Here is a 13,110-nt window from a genome sequence, read left to right as displayed (position 1 = left end):
GGATTTTACGTGAGAAAGATCGAACGACACCTTTGGAGCAGCCGAAGGACTAGCATGCTCTACAGTTGCGAGTACCGTATCGGTGGGCTCACGTTGCTCTATCGCAGAGGTGAAGAAAGCCAATGTTTTGTTCTTGGGAAGGCTCAGTGGCTGCTGGCTACAGTTAACCACCCGTAGGGGCACTCTGTGGGCGTCATTAACTGTCACGAGGCACGCGGCTGCCTTCAGGCGATTGCTGAGAGAGTCGACCGGCTCAAGCACTCCCACGGCGCCGCTCTCTACATCTGAAGGCACAAACGCGTACAAAATGTGCTCCGACCAAGGAAGGACGACCGCCTCCTTGACCAGCCGGACGGCAACCCGCGAATATACCTTCTCCAATGATCCCACTGTTTGACGGGTGTCAATATCGGTAATGCGAATCTCAGCCCCTCTCCTGTTCAAAAACGGAACGTTTGAGCCGCCCGCATTAACCTCTTCCTCAGAGAATGAGACTACTACCTTCCCTTTTCTCAAAAAATCCTGCCCTAATATACCTGACACTCCGTTTGGCAGAGACACCGTGTCCGGGCATACGTAGCAGGGGTGCTCCAATGCAATTCCGCCGAGAGAGAAGTGTAACCGGTAGAGTCCACTTATGCCAAGAGGATCCCCCGTTATGCCTACAAATTTGGTTGCCATACCACCAGACGCTTCCAACACCTCGCGGTCCCCCTTCCTTCGAAGCGTGTTAAAACTGCTCTCCTTAAGCAATGTCACCTTTGACCCCGTATCTATCAACAATTCCATACAACAACCATTTAACTTGCAACGCACAACAGGGCATGCCTCGTCGGCCACACAAACTACCACCACCTCATCATCTACTGCTCCCTCCCCACGCTCCTCAGGCTGGGGAGGACTAACTAGTTTTTTGACTCGGTATCTGGAGCCCCGCTGTAGGCTTGCTTAGGGCGTGTCTCGCCTGCTTATCTTTGTGGCTCCCCACGGCGCACGTTTTGGCAGAACCTGGCGATGTGTCCGCGACCCTGGCAAGCGAAGCATACGATTTCTTCAAAATCTCGCATACCGCGCCTGTAGCTTTGTGGCGGTCTCCGGTTTCCAGCGAATGGGCGCTGTTGAGCGCGCGCTTCAACCTGGCATTCTACCTGCTGAGATAGCAGCTGTTCTAAGCGATCTAACCGCTCTGTCAAGAGAGCAACCTCAGGGTTTAGCACCGCTCTCTCTATGACGCGTACTCTCGCTGCGGCTGTCGTTAACGCCTCATTTTGTTCCTCATCCAATGCGGCCTCCACGGCTTGGTCGAAATTGCTCGGCTTGCGCGAGAGCACGAACCGGCGCACGGGGTCTTGCAGACCAGCCACGAACAAAGCGGTCATTTCCTCTTTAAGTATATCCTCCGCGTATTTCTTCTTAAGCTGGTCTCCTTCCTCCTCCCTGTTTAACGTATCGCGCGCTAAGCGCTGAAGCCGCGACGCAAACGTTCGCACGTCCTCCCCTACCATCTGTCCGGCGTCACGGAACCTTTGTACTCGCACGTGACGTGGTTCAGTGTCAAAATGCTCAAACGCGAGCTTCTTAAATTCCGCAAATGATTTTGTGGATTTTACTTTTTCGTCTCGCCATGCAAAATCATGAGCAGCTCCTGCCATCTTACACCTCGCCATTCCCAGCATTTGAGCATCGGACCATCCCCCCATTTTCCCAATCTCTTCTAGCATGGAAAAGAAATCGCAGATTGGAACCCCTGTCTTATCTCCCGTAAACGTCGGAATGACGCTTCCTAATGCCAGCATGCTTTCTCCGAGCGACGGCTGTGGAGTGGGAGCTCCCTCAGATACAGTCATTTTTTTTTTCAAGCCCTCCAGTGCCTCAAGCCTCTCAAATGGGGGTAAAAGTCCCACAATCAGTCCCGTGATTCCCTTTTGATTACAATTTTGAAGTCATGAATGTCACAGCATTCAGAGGACATTTGCTTTTGAGACCCCACTTCTGACACCAGTGTGATGACCCCCATAATGCGCAGGTCCACACGGGACGGAGAGGCAAAGAGACACCGTATGGCTCAGTTTAAACAAACAGGTATATTCAATAATTACACATGATTAAGATTATACATCAGAGGCTGGGGCGTCCGAGCTTACGTGCCGACGACTTCAAGGGGGCGATGGAGTGGCTCCGGAGTTGGGCTCGAGCGGTTGCTGGCAGAAGCTGCACGCCGACGGGCTTCGGCGCTGAAGGCCCTCTTGGCGAACGATGTCGTCCTGAGCGTGCTTGCAGTAGAATTTCGATAGTCGTCCGTTTCTTCGAGGATGGTTCACAAACCCTTCCTCTAGTGTCGTTCGGCTTGGAAGATGAACAGGAGGCGAGCTTGTAGATGATGACAGCAGAACATAATTTTACAACAGAACAAACTTTGCACTACTTTACTCATCGACCGGGCAGGTTAGTGCCTAAGTAGCATCACATTACATGCTAAGCATGGAGCCCCAGCTCAGACTGCACTGCATCCGTTTACATGCGCTTTTAAGCACTTGATTAACAAAGGACTAAGGGCGGTCATTTCCAGTGGCCCGCCCAAAGCATCAATTCTCCAATCCAAAATAACATGCGAGATGGGGACCACCCCTTGGGCTGGGCTTAGCCTCGAACCCAGAGTCTGTCAACAATACAAACTAAATAAACAACAAAAACGCCACCACTCTCTCTCAAGTGAGAGTACACACAGGCTCTCTCCTCGGAGCCAATTCACCAGCGCCTGTCCCTCCACATTCCCGGCGAGCACTGCCTGTCTGTCAGACAGGTGTCCGTCACGGCCCTTCTGGGAAGCTGTGGGTGCCTTCCCGGCGATAGCCCACGACAAAGGGGGGGGGAGGGAAAGAATGTCGTCTTCGCGGTTTCGCATAGCGTCGGCTGTGGTACGGCGCGCTCTGGCCCGCTGACAGCTCCTTTGTCCTGGAATGTAACCGGAAATTGGGGAGGATAAAGCCTGTTTCCCCGGGGCGGCGGCGGGACCGGTTTTTCTGGTCGTCACTCAAAGAGCATGGCTGGGTAATTGATGATGCCGCTGTCACGGGTCTCCGTCTACGCCGCGCCGTCGAACGTGGATCGTCGTAGCACACACGGAATGTCACAGTTTTTATAAAGGAAAAACGCTAAGGCGCCCATGTGCTGTGCGATGTCAGTGCACCTTAAAGATCCCCAGGTGGTCGAAATTATTCCGGAGCCCTCCACTACGGCACCTCTTTCTTCCTTTCTTGTTTCACTCCCTCCTTTATCCCTTCTCTTACGGCGCGGTTCAGGTGTCCAACAATATACGTGACAGATACTGCGCCATTTCCTTTCCCCAAAAACCAATTATTATTATTATTAGTGGGCTATGTCGGTCCTGAACGTCGGTCAACTCAATTATTAAATTTAAGGCATATTCTGTCAAATCCAGCAGCTTATCTCCATTCCTTGAAGTGTAGAGACGCTCATTTAGTTCCACTCTTTCGTACTTCAATGCTTCCATGTCGCCCATTTTAAAGTCGGCCTGGACTGCAATCCCTTCAACAAAATGAATTTTGTGCTGTAGTTCACGGGCTGCAAAAAAAAAATTAACTTGAGATGTTGGTGTATGGAGGGGGAAGCATTGTAGAAGAGCGTCGGGGAATGACAGGCTTGCAACGAAGCAGGAAGGTGACGTCTGGGGCGCCCTACATAAATGAAAAAAAAAACTCAGTCCCTCCTCCACTCCCAAATATTTTGTGTCGCCCCATCCGGCCCCAAACGCACAAAATAAAAGAGGCGTTCATCTGTTTCGCAGTCTTCTACCCCGCCGTCGTGCTCCGCTAGCGGCGAGGACGACGGAGAAAGCGGGAACGACGTCCGGATTCGTTGCCTCCATTGTTCCAGACTCCTCAGCCTGACGCTCTGATTGAGCCGCACTTTTCTGGGTTCGTCGTCTTGCCGCGCGATCGTGGCCTTCCGGATCACCATGTTTTGCGCTGTAGCCGAGCAAAAGCGGAAGCGCCCAGTTCGTGTCCATCACCTCCCACAGTTTTGATGGTCTGCCTACAAAATGCAAGATAAATTTGTTTAAAATCAGCAGTTCCGCTATGCTTATACGTCATGCACCTAAATAAACATTGTGCATATGCGACGGACTTGCCTTTTACGAAGTGGGCGCCACCAACACGTATGCCCGTACTTTCGGAGCGTTTTATCCGAGCCATCTACGCCTCCCGTAACTTCGCGCATAAAGCTTTCGTACGGTCACCTTGGTGCTCGATGATCATCGGGAGACGGAAAAAGTTTGTGTTTGTCTATTTCGCCCAACATGTGCGGTTGGAGCATCCAACAACTGAGCAGAAAACCATCGCGACGCAGTCGAAAGTGCACCGTACGTGTGAATTGCATGAACTGCACCACGGCCGCTGTTAATGCACCAACATGGCAGACCAGTATCCCAGGGTTCCTTGCTACGACGCCAGTGCAAGCCATGTATAAGGGCAGAACGTGTGGACGTCTGTGCTTGAAGCATACATTCAACCATACACAGGCGTGCTAAAAGAGAGAGCGCGCAAACGTTAATCCGTGTTTTCAGATTTCTCCCATGCTAAAGGGGCTGACTACGCCGTCTTTGCGTAAAACGCAAGAAGTAAAATATAAAGGCTTGACAGTTGCCAATGGCGCGGGCCGAACTGGAACCGAGCGCGCATTCTCCTTCCGCGTGAACAGCGGTCGCAGCGGCGGAGCGGTGGGGCAGTGGTGAGTAGAAAACATTTATTCACAAAAAGGTAGGATATAGAGGATGTGGATCATTCAGGATGTGGCCGTCCTCGGAAGGGTGCGTTGCAGCGACCATAGAATGGTAAGGTCTAGAATTAGCTTAGACTTGAAGAGGGAACGGAAGAAGCTAGCGAAGAAGAAGACCATTAACGAGTTAGCCGTAAGAGGGAAAGCACAGGAGTTTAGGATAGCGCTGCAAAACAGATACTCGGCTTCAACTGAAGAAGATGATCTTGATGTTCATTCAATGCACGATAACCTGACATCAATAATTACGGAGTGCGCAGTAGAAGTAGGCGGTATGACAGTTCGAAAAGATACCGGGAAGCTATCTCAGGTGACGAAAGATCTGATTAAGAAGCGCCAAAACATGAAGGCATCTAACACTACCGAGAGAATAGAACTAACGGAGCTATCAAAGTTAATAAATAAGCGCAAGGTAGCCGACATAAGGAAGTTTAATATGGAGAGAATCGAGCATGCTATAAAGAACGGAGGTAGCCTAAAAACAGTGAAGAGGAAACTAGGCATAGGTAAAAACCAGATGTATGCATTAAGAGACAAGCAGGGCAATGTCATTAGCAATATGGATAAGATAGTTAACGTAGCCGAAGAGTTCTACACAGACCTGTACAGTAGCCAATGTAATCAGAGCGCTAATGAGAAAGACCGCAGTGCACAGCAATGCGTCATCCCGCCAGTAACGAAAGATGAAGTAAAGAAAGCCTTAGAAGCAATGAAAAGGGGAAAAGCAGCTGGGGAGGATCAGGTAACAGCAGATCTGTTGAAGGATGGAGGGGACATCGTGCTAGAAAACCTAGCCACCCTGTATACGCAATGCCTTATGACCTCGACTGTACCAGAAGCTTGGAAGAATGCAAACATTATCTTAATTCATAAGAAGGGAGACGCCAAGGACTTGATAAATTACAGGCCGATCAGCTTACTATCCGTTGCCTACAAAGTATTTACTAAGGTAATCGCTAATAGAGTCAGGGCAACGTTAGACTTTAATCAACCAAATGATCAGGCAGGCTTTCGTAAAGGATATTCCACAATAGATCATATTCACACTATCAATCAGGTGATAGAGAAATGCGCAGAATATAACCAACCTCTATATATAGCTTTCATTGATAACGAGAGAGCATTCGACTCAGTGGAAACCTCAGCAGTCATACAGGCATTGCGTAATCAGGGGGTAGAAGAGCCTTATGTCAAAATACTGGACGATATATATAGAAACTGCACAGCTACTATAGTCCTCCATAAAGTCAGCAATAAAATTCCAATAAGGAAGGGCGTCAGGCAAGGAGACACGATCTCGCCAATGCTGTTCACCGCATGTTTGCAGGAGGTATTTCGAGGCCTGAATTGGGAACAGTTGGGAATAAGAATAAATGGAGAATACCTAAATAATCTGAGATTTGCTGATGACATTGCCTTGCTGAGTCACTCAGGAGGTGAACTGCAAATCATGATCAACGAGTAAGACAGGCAGAGCAGATCGATGGGTCTAAAAATTAACATGCAGAAAACCAAGGTAATGTTCAACAGCCTATCAAGGGAACAACAGTTCACAATTGGTAGCGAGAGCCTAGAAATTGTGCCGGAATACGTCTACTTAGGGCAGGTAGTGACAGCTGATCAGGATCATGAGAGGGAGATAACTAGAAGGATAAGAATGGGGTGGAGCGCATATGGCAAATTCTCGCAGATCATGAGTGGCAGTTTACCAATTTTCCTCAAGAGGAAAGTGTACAACAGCATAATCTTACCGGTACTCACCTACGAGGCAGAAACGTGGAGGCTAACGAAAAGAGTTCAGCTTAAGTTAAGGACAACGCAGCGAGCCATGGAAAGAAAAATGATAGGTGTAACGTTAAGGGATCGGAAGCGGGCAGAGTGGGTGAGGGAACAAACACGGGTTAATGACATCCTAGTCGAAATCAAGAGAAAGAAATGGGCTTGGACAGGGCATGTAATGCGAAGGCAAGATAACCGCTGGTCCTTAAGGGTAACGGAGTGGATTCCAAGAGAAAGTAATCGTAGCAGGGGGCGGCAGAAGGTTAGATGGGCGGATGAGATTAAGAAGTTTGCAGGCAAAGGGTGGATGCAGCTGGCAAAGGATAGGGTTAATTGGAGAGACATGGGAGAGGCCTTTGCCCTGCAGTGGGTGTAGTAAGGCTGATGATGATGATGATGATAGAGGAGAAAATAGAGATTTTGGATGGAGTCCTTATTTCAGGACCTGAATGTCCACCGCTGTTGTTCTTGGTTGGGATATCAGCTTACGTTGGGTCGCCAAATCAGAGCTGAGCAAGGCAGACTCCCGCCAGGACAGTGGTGACCCCACCGAGGTGCGGCGGGAGGCGGAAACAGACCCCTTTGCGAAGACCGTAAGAAGAAAAGCGCGCGCTCCACTCGAGACCGGCCCTGAGCCGGAGAGAGCCTTTTCAGGATGAGGCAAGCGTCACGAGCAGTTGTAGCCGTACGCTCTCGTCACCCTCTGCGGTCGGACACGGAGATGAGTCGTGCCTTGCCGCTAGACTTCTGGTTCCATGCAACGAAGTGAGCTCAGCAAACGCCAGCTCTCGGCGCCTACCCCAGCAAATGCTCGGGGATGGCTTTACCCCAAGAATGCGGCGCGCACTGGAAAACGCGGCCGCCATTGTCGGCGCATACAAACATCCGCCACCGATACCTCCGAAGTCGCGGCCCGGCCCCATGCCGATAAGTGGGAAGCCCTTCTTACGTAGCCTCCCAACAAACACAAAACCTCCTCAAAATCTCCCTGAAATATCCCATCAGGACATTTGGAACTTCCCCGGGAGGTTCTCATTTTTCCCGAAGACATCCAAAAAACGTCCCCACAACCAGCCTTGTCCAAAAAATTGTGCGTCCCAGGGACGGCCCCAAAAGGTTAGTGCTAGATTTCTTGGCTCTGGCTCAATAAAATTATTTCTTCTTTTTCATGCAGACTTCAGGCATCTAAGCGCACATATGTGCCAAATTTAAGGCACATGCTTACGTTACAGGTGGTGTAATACGTCTGTCCACTCGCGTGAATGCTTGCTGGCTAGGCCATTCAGACTTACCTGTTTACATGAAATGTGTTTTAACAAGGTGAAAATTTATGCTGGTTGGTGCATGATCTTGTGACGGGAGCAGCGCGGCACGAAACAAAAAAGAGAGATGCGGGACACGACACTGAATAACGAGATTTTTAATGCACGTTCGTCGAATATACACATCCGCTCGTATAAGAAGGAAAAGAAAAAATCATCAAAAATGCACAATATGTACACGCGGTGAAGTACTACGACATCGCACGCAGATAATCAATTTCTCTGTCACGAAGCGCTATTGAAAGTATGCAGACAGATACTTCGCTCTTTGGTCGGATGTTGAAGGCTTCTTCAATCTCCCTGATTCGTTGTTCAGAATATGACGGGATGACCATTGTGTTGATAAGCTGCGCAGCGCATTCATGCTCTCGGCAATGTTTTGATAGTTCACTGCTGATGGCGCTCTTTAGGGATCTTTTGTGCTGTCGAAGCTGTATATTCAAACAGCGCCCTGTTTGACAAATGTATGTGCGTCCGCATGACAGAGGTATTTCATAAACCCCGCTTTTCACACATTTCACGTTTTTCCGGTATTTTTGTTTTGAATTGATTTTTTTTTGCTCGCTGTTGAGTTTGGCGCCCAGGCTTCTTAACTTGTTGGGTGCTGACATAAGCACTTTTTCACCAGCTCTTGCTTCTCCCTTTTTGAGCCTGTGGGAAGTGCCATTAATCCAAGGAATGACCGCGTACGGCTTCCTTTATTCTGATGTGGTTGTGACATATTTTCTGCCTCTAAGTGCTTGCAGAATCCCTTCTGCAACACAGGATAGCAGTCTCGTCGGGACACCTGCTGCTTTCAGCCAACGGTTCTTGGTGTCAAAACTGCCTTGAACTTCATATGATCTCTTTAATGCGGCTTTATCAAGTTGATAAAACTACTTAAGCACCGAACAGGTCTAAGCAGGTGACAAGCTGAAGAAACAGTCTTTAGCTTATAAATGGCAAGGAGGTGGTGTTCACCAGTTTGCATACTCGTGCAAGCTAGCGACACAATGCATACAATCGCAAAACCGTGCTGCTTATTCAACACCTGCGTCTCATCACGCTCCAGCTTCCCCGCTTACAAAATTTTCATCTTGAGTGTATATCGTACTCAACACTGCCCCATAGCAATTCGCTGCTTGCAATAATACTGAAAATTTTCTTTTACATGAAATTTATAAAAATTAATTCGAGGTACATTTATTGTTTTTTTCTTGGCGGGGGGGGGGGGGGGTAACCGAAACGGTCAACCCTTATATACTTCAATATCAGACTGCAATGGTCTGATGTAGTGTCTAGATTTCTGTGGTCGTAGCAGTCAAAGACTGCAGTTCTGTGCAGTACCACATCCCAAAAAACTTATGTTGAATTCCAATGGCAGATCGGGAGCGCTCCTTCGGATCACGTACGGAGCGCGTAGCTCCACTGGAGATCGCTACCTCCCATTTTGCGAATGGAATGCGGGTGCTCCCTCGGGAGCATTTGGTGCAAAGAAAGCCCTGAAGAGGGCGCTAAAGGAGACCGGATCCGGATACTCCCAGCATTCCATGCTGGGATCCGGATGATCCCAGCATTCCATGCGCGGTTTGTTTTTTGCCTGCCTTTCCCACGTGCGTCGCACGTTATTGCGCTCCGAAATGACGAATCGCGCCAGCCAATTTTCTTTCGATGCGAGCCCAACAGTTCGACAACTAGTGCACAGCATGATGTTCGGAGTGCCGGAAACGCAAGGTATGTGTTCATTTTACTAATTTTACGGTCTATTTGCGCTGGCTCTCACAGATGTAAACACGGAGCAGTTGCGAACGTGGAGTCGCCGCTGCAGTTGTTTATCGGCAAAAGGCCTGGCATTTTCTCGCTACACGTCACGAGTATCGACCACAATAATAATAATTGGTTTTAGGGGAAAGGAAATGGCGCATTATCTGTCTCATATATCGTTGAACACCTGAACCGCGCCGTAAGGGAAGGATAAAGGAGGGACTGAAAGAAGAAAGGAATAGGTGCCGTAGTGGAGGGCTCCGGAATCATTTCGACCACCTGGGGATCTTTAACGTGCACTGGCATCGCACTGCACACGGGCGCCTTAGCGTTTTTCCTCCATTGAAACGCAGCCGCCGCGGTCGGGTTCGAACCCGGGAACTCCGGATCAGTAGTCGAGCGCCCTAACCACTGAGCCACCGCGGCGGGTAAAAAGCAGTTTCTTTTTAATATCAGCATTCATCACTCACGAACTGATTAGTTCTAATTAGCGTGGAAAGCACGAGGACGACCGTTTCTATCCATGTGATTCTCACGAGTTGAGTCAATAGTTGGGCCCCGCTGTTCTGCTCGTATTTTCCACTCCACCGCCTCTATATTGCGGGACAAAGTATTCAATAAACAAGTTAGGGATAATACAGGCTGCATTTTGGTAAGCAGAACCTGCACTTGCAGCGAGCTGTACCACAGTACGCTCTGCAAGGAGGCAGCTGTGAGCCGCGTAACGAAGCGTTTGAACAATGTCGGGTAACGCTGCAGCGAAATTAAGATTATATAATTGGACATCACGTTGACTGATTTCGAACATTATTGCATTTCAGACCTATCTGGCGTTTGTTCTACGGACTCGGACCGCCAGGTTGGGGCAGCACCTAGTCAAGGTGAGATTATCCTCTCGTTGCGAGCAATAAATACTCTGGTGATTGAAGTGCAATGTATTGCTGAAGACTTCAAGTGGCAGTAAACTATGCAGATAGCATTTTACTACATGCACATGTTTATGCATATCTAGTTCTTCGTAATTATGTCATTTGAATTCATGATTCGTACATATTCTTCTTTTGTTTGGCAGAACAATCTCAAGGCTCAAAACCTCATTGCCGTGGTAAGTGAGTGCCTTGATGGATCTTCATCATCAGCCTGGCTATAGCCCACTGCAGGGCAAAGGCCTCTCCCATTTCTGTTCAATTAACCATGTTCTTTACCAGCTGCGGCCACCGTATTCAAGCTATTATTCTCATCCGCCCACCTAACCTTCTGCTGCCCCCCACTGCGCTTCCGTTCTCTTTGAATCCACTCCGTTACCCTTCAGGACCAGCGGTTATCTTCCCTTCGCATTGCATGCCCTGCCCAAGCCCATTTCTTCCTCTTGATTTCGACTACGATGTCATTAACCCGTGTCTGATCCCCCACGCACTCTGCCCGCTTCTGGTCTCTTAACGTTACACCTAGCATTTTTCTTTCCATGGCTCGCTGTGTTGTCCTTAACATAAGCTGAACCCTTTCCTTAGCATCGACAATTATGCCCCATAGGTGAGTACTGGTAAGACACAGGTGTCGGATACTTCTCTCTTGAGAAATATTGGTAAACTGCCATTAATCATCTGAGAGAACCTGCCATATGTCCTCCACCCCATTCTTATAGTTATTTCCCCCTCATGATCCTGATTAGCGGTCACTACCTGTCTTAGGTAGACCTCCCCTTCCGGTGCCTCGCTACCAATTGCAAACTGCTGCTATCTTGCGAGACTGTTGAACATTACCTTGGTTTTCTGCAGGCTATTTTTAAAACGTACCTTTCTGCTCTGCATGTCTAACTAATTAATCATGCTTTGCAGTTCATCTCCTGATTGACTTGGAAATGTCATCAGCGAGTTGCAATTACTTAGGCATGTTCCATTAATTGTTATCCCCAACTGTTCCTCAATCCAGGCCTCGAAATACCTCCTGTAAACAGGCGGTGAATAGCATTGATGAGATTGTGTCTCCCTGCCTGGTGCCCTACCTTATTGGAATTTTATTGCTGACTTTATGGAGGAACTGCAATGTATACCACACAAAAACTATACTCCTGTGTTTTTCATGTTTGCAGGCCATGGCTGTGAGTGGACGGCAGGGGAAACGAAGCTACTGCTCGACTATTACGAACAATATTTATCACGCGTTGGGCCAATGAAGAAGTTTCGTAACAAAAAAGAAATGTTTTTAAAAATTGCGGAAAATATAAAGGAAACTCTTGGAGTGGAGAGGACAGCCCAGCAATGTATTACTCGGTACAAGACCGTAATGAAGAGGAAGAGGAGCGCAACTGCGCAGAACAATAGGTCGGGCAACTCGCCAACGCCTGTGCCTTTTGAAGATGAAATAGAAAAAATACGCTGGCTTGATGACAGCTTGCAACTAGCAGAGCTGCGCGATAGCTACGGTGTATTATCGAAGAAGGCAAGACAAACACCCCCCTCCAGTACAGCAACATACTCAGCCGAAGGAGACATTGCTGGCCCTTCCAGTGATCCCGCCAGTGTGTTTGAGGACTCACAGTCGATCACGCCTCATTCCTCTGCAGGTTCTTCCGAGGGCCAAGGAAACGGAAAAACTGCACGAGCATCAAGTGCATGAGCTCAAGAGATGAAGATTTTTTTTGAAGAAATGGAGCGGCTGCAAAACAGAAAAGAACAACAGAAGACTGCTCGTGAAGAGCAGACGCGTGTGCGGCATGAAGAATGAAAAGAACTCAAAGAACAGCTAAGAAAAGAAAGGGCTTCACGGCACGAAGAAAAAATGAAGCTATTTAAGCATGCATTCGGATTATCCGAGGAGGATGGGTAGAACAGGAAGTTTGGAGCAGTTGTGATGTACGCAATGTGAATATACAGCGCAAGGCACAAGGCAAGGGACAGGAACAGTGAAAGACACACACGGTCGCCCGTGCATGTCTTTCACTGTTCCTGTTCCTTGTTTTGTGCCTTGCGCTGTATATTCACCATGCAGAACCAACCAGCCTGCCAAATCTCCAGTAAATATGTGTAAAGAAAACAAATTTTTTCCTGCAAACAAAGGTCTCTTACATAGCATACTGCTGTGCTCATTCATAAATTTGTATTTAGTCTATAGTTCTACTGTTTGAAGTGACAAAAAGTGCACTGTATGTAACAGCAAAGAGCCATTAGAATGAAAGCTATTTATTTCCACTCCTTACACACCTGTGCTTGTTAGTGCACTACTACTGCTTTCGCAGCACTACTTCCACAACTTTGTTCCACTTTATTCCTCCCAATCTGCGCAGCAAAACTTCTTCGGCAGTCTCGTCCAGGTCATCGGTGCACGACTCTTGATGCCACTCGATGTCTTGAGGTGTAACAGAATCGTTAGGTTCATCTGGCTCCAAGTCTCCATAATCGATGCACAAGTTGTGCAGTACACAGCAGGCAATAATAAACTTATTGAGACACTCTAGAGAACGGAG

General features: G+C 48.4%; 1 pseudogene; it reads left to right on the top strand.

Moving 5' to 3' along the window:
* Positions 1-9,586: 9,586 nt before the first annotated feature.
* Positions 9,587-12,473, top strand: LOC144129661 (uncharacterized; annotated as a pseudogene).
* Positions 12,474-13,110: the final 637 nt, after the last annotated feature.

The sequence above is a fragment of the Amblyomma americanum genome, chromosome 4 (assembly GCF_052857255.1).
Source record: "Amblyomma americanum isolate KBUSLIRL-KWMA chromosome 4, ASM5285725v1, whole genome shotgun sequence".
Taxonomy (NCBI): Eukaryota; Metazoa; Arthropoda; class Arachnida; order Ixodida; family Ixodidae; genus Amblyomma; species Amblyomma americanum.
This window is presented reverse-complemented; position numbering and strand designations above follow the sequence as displayed.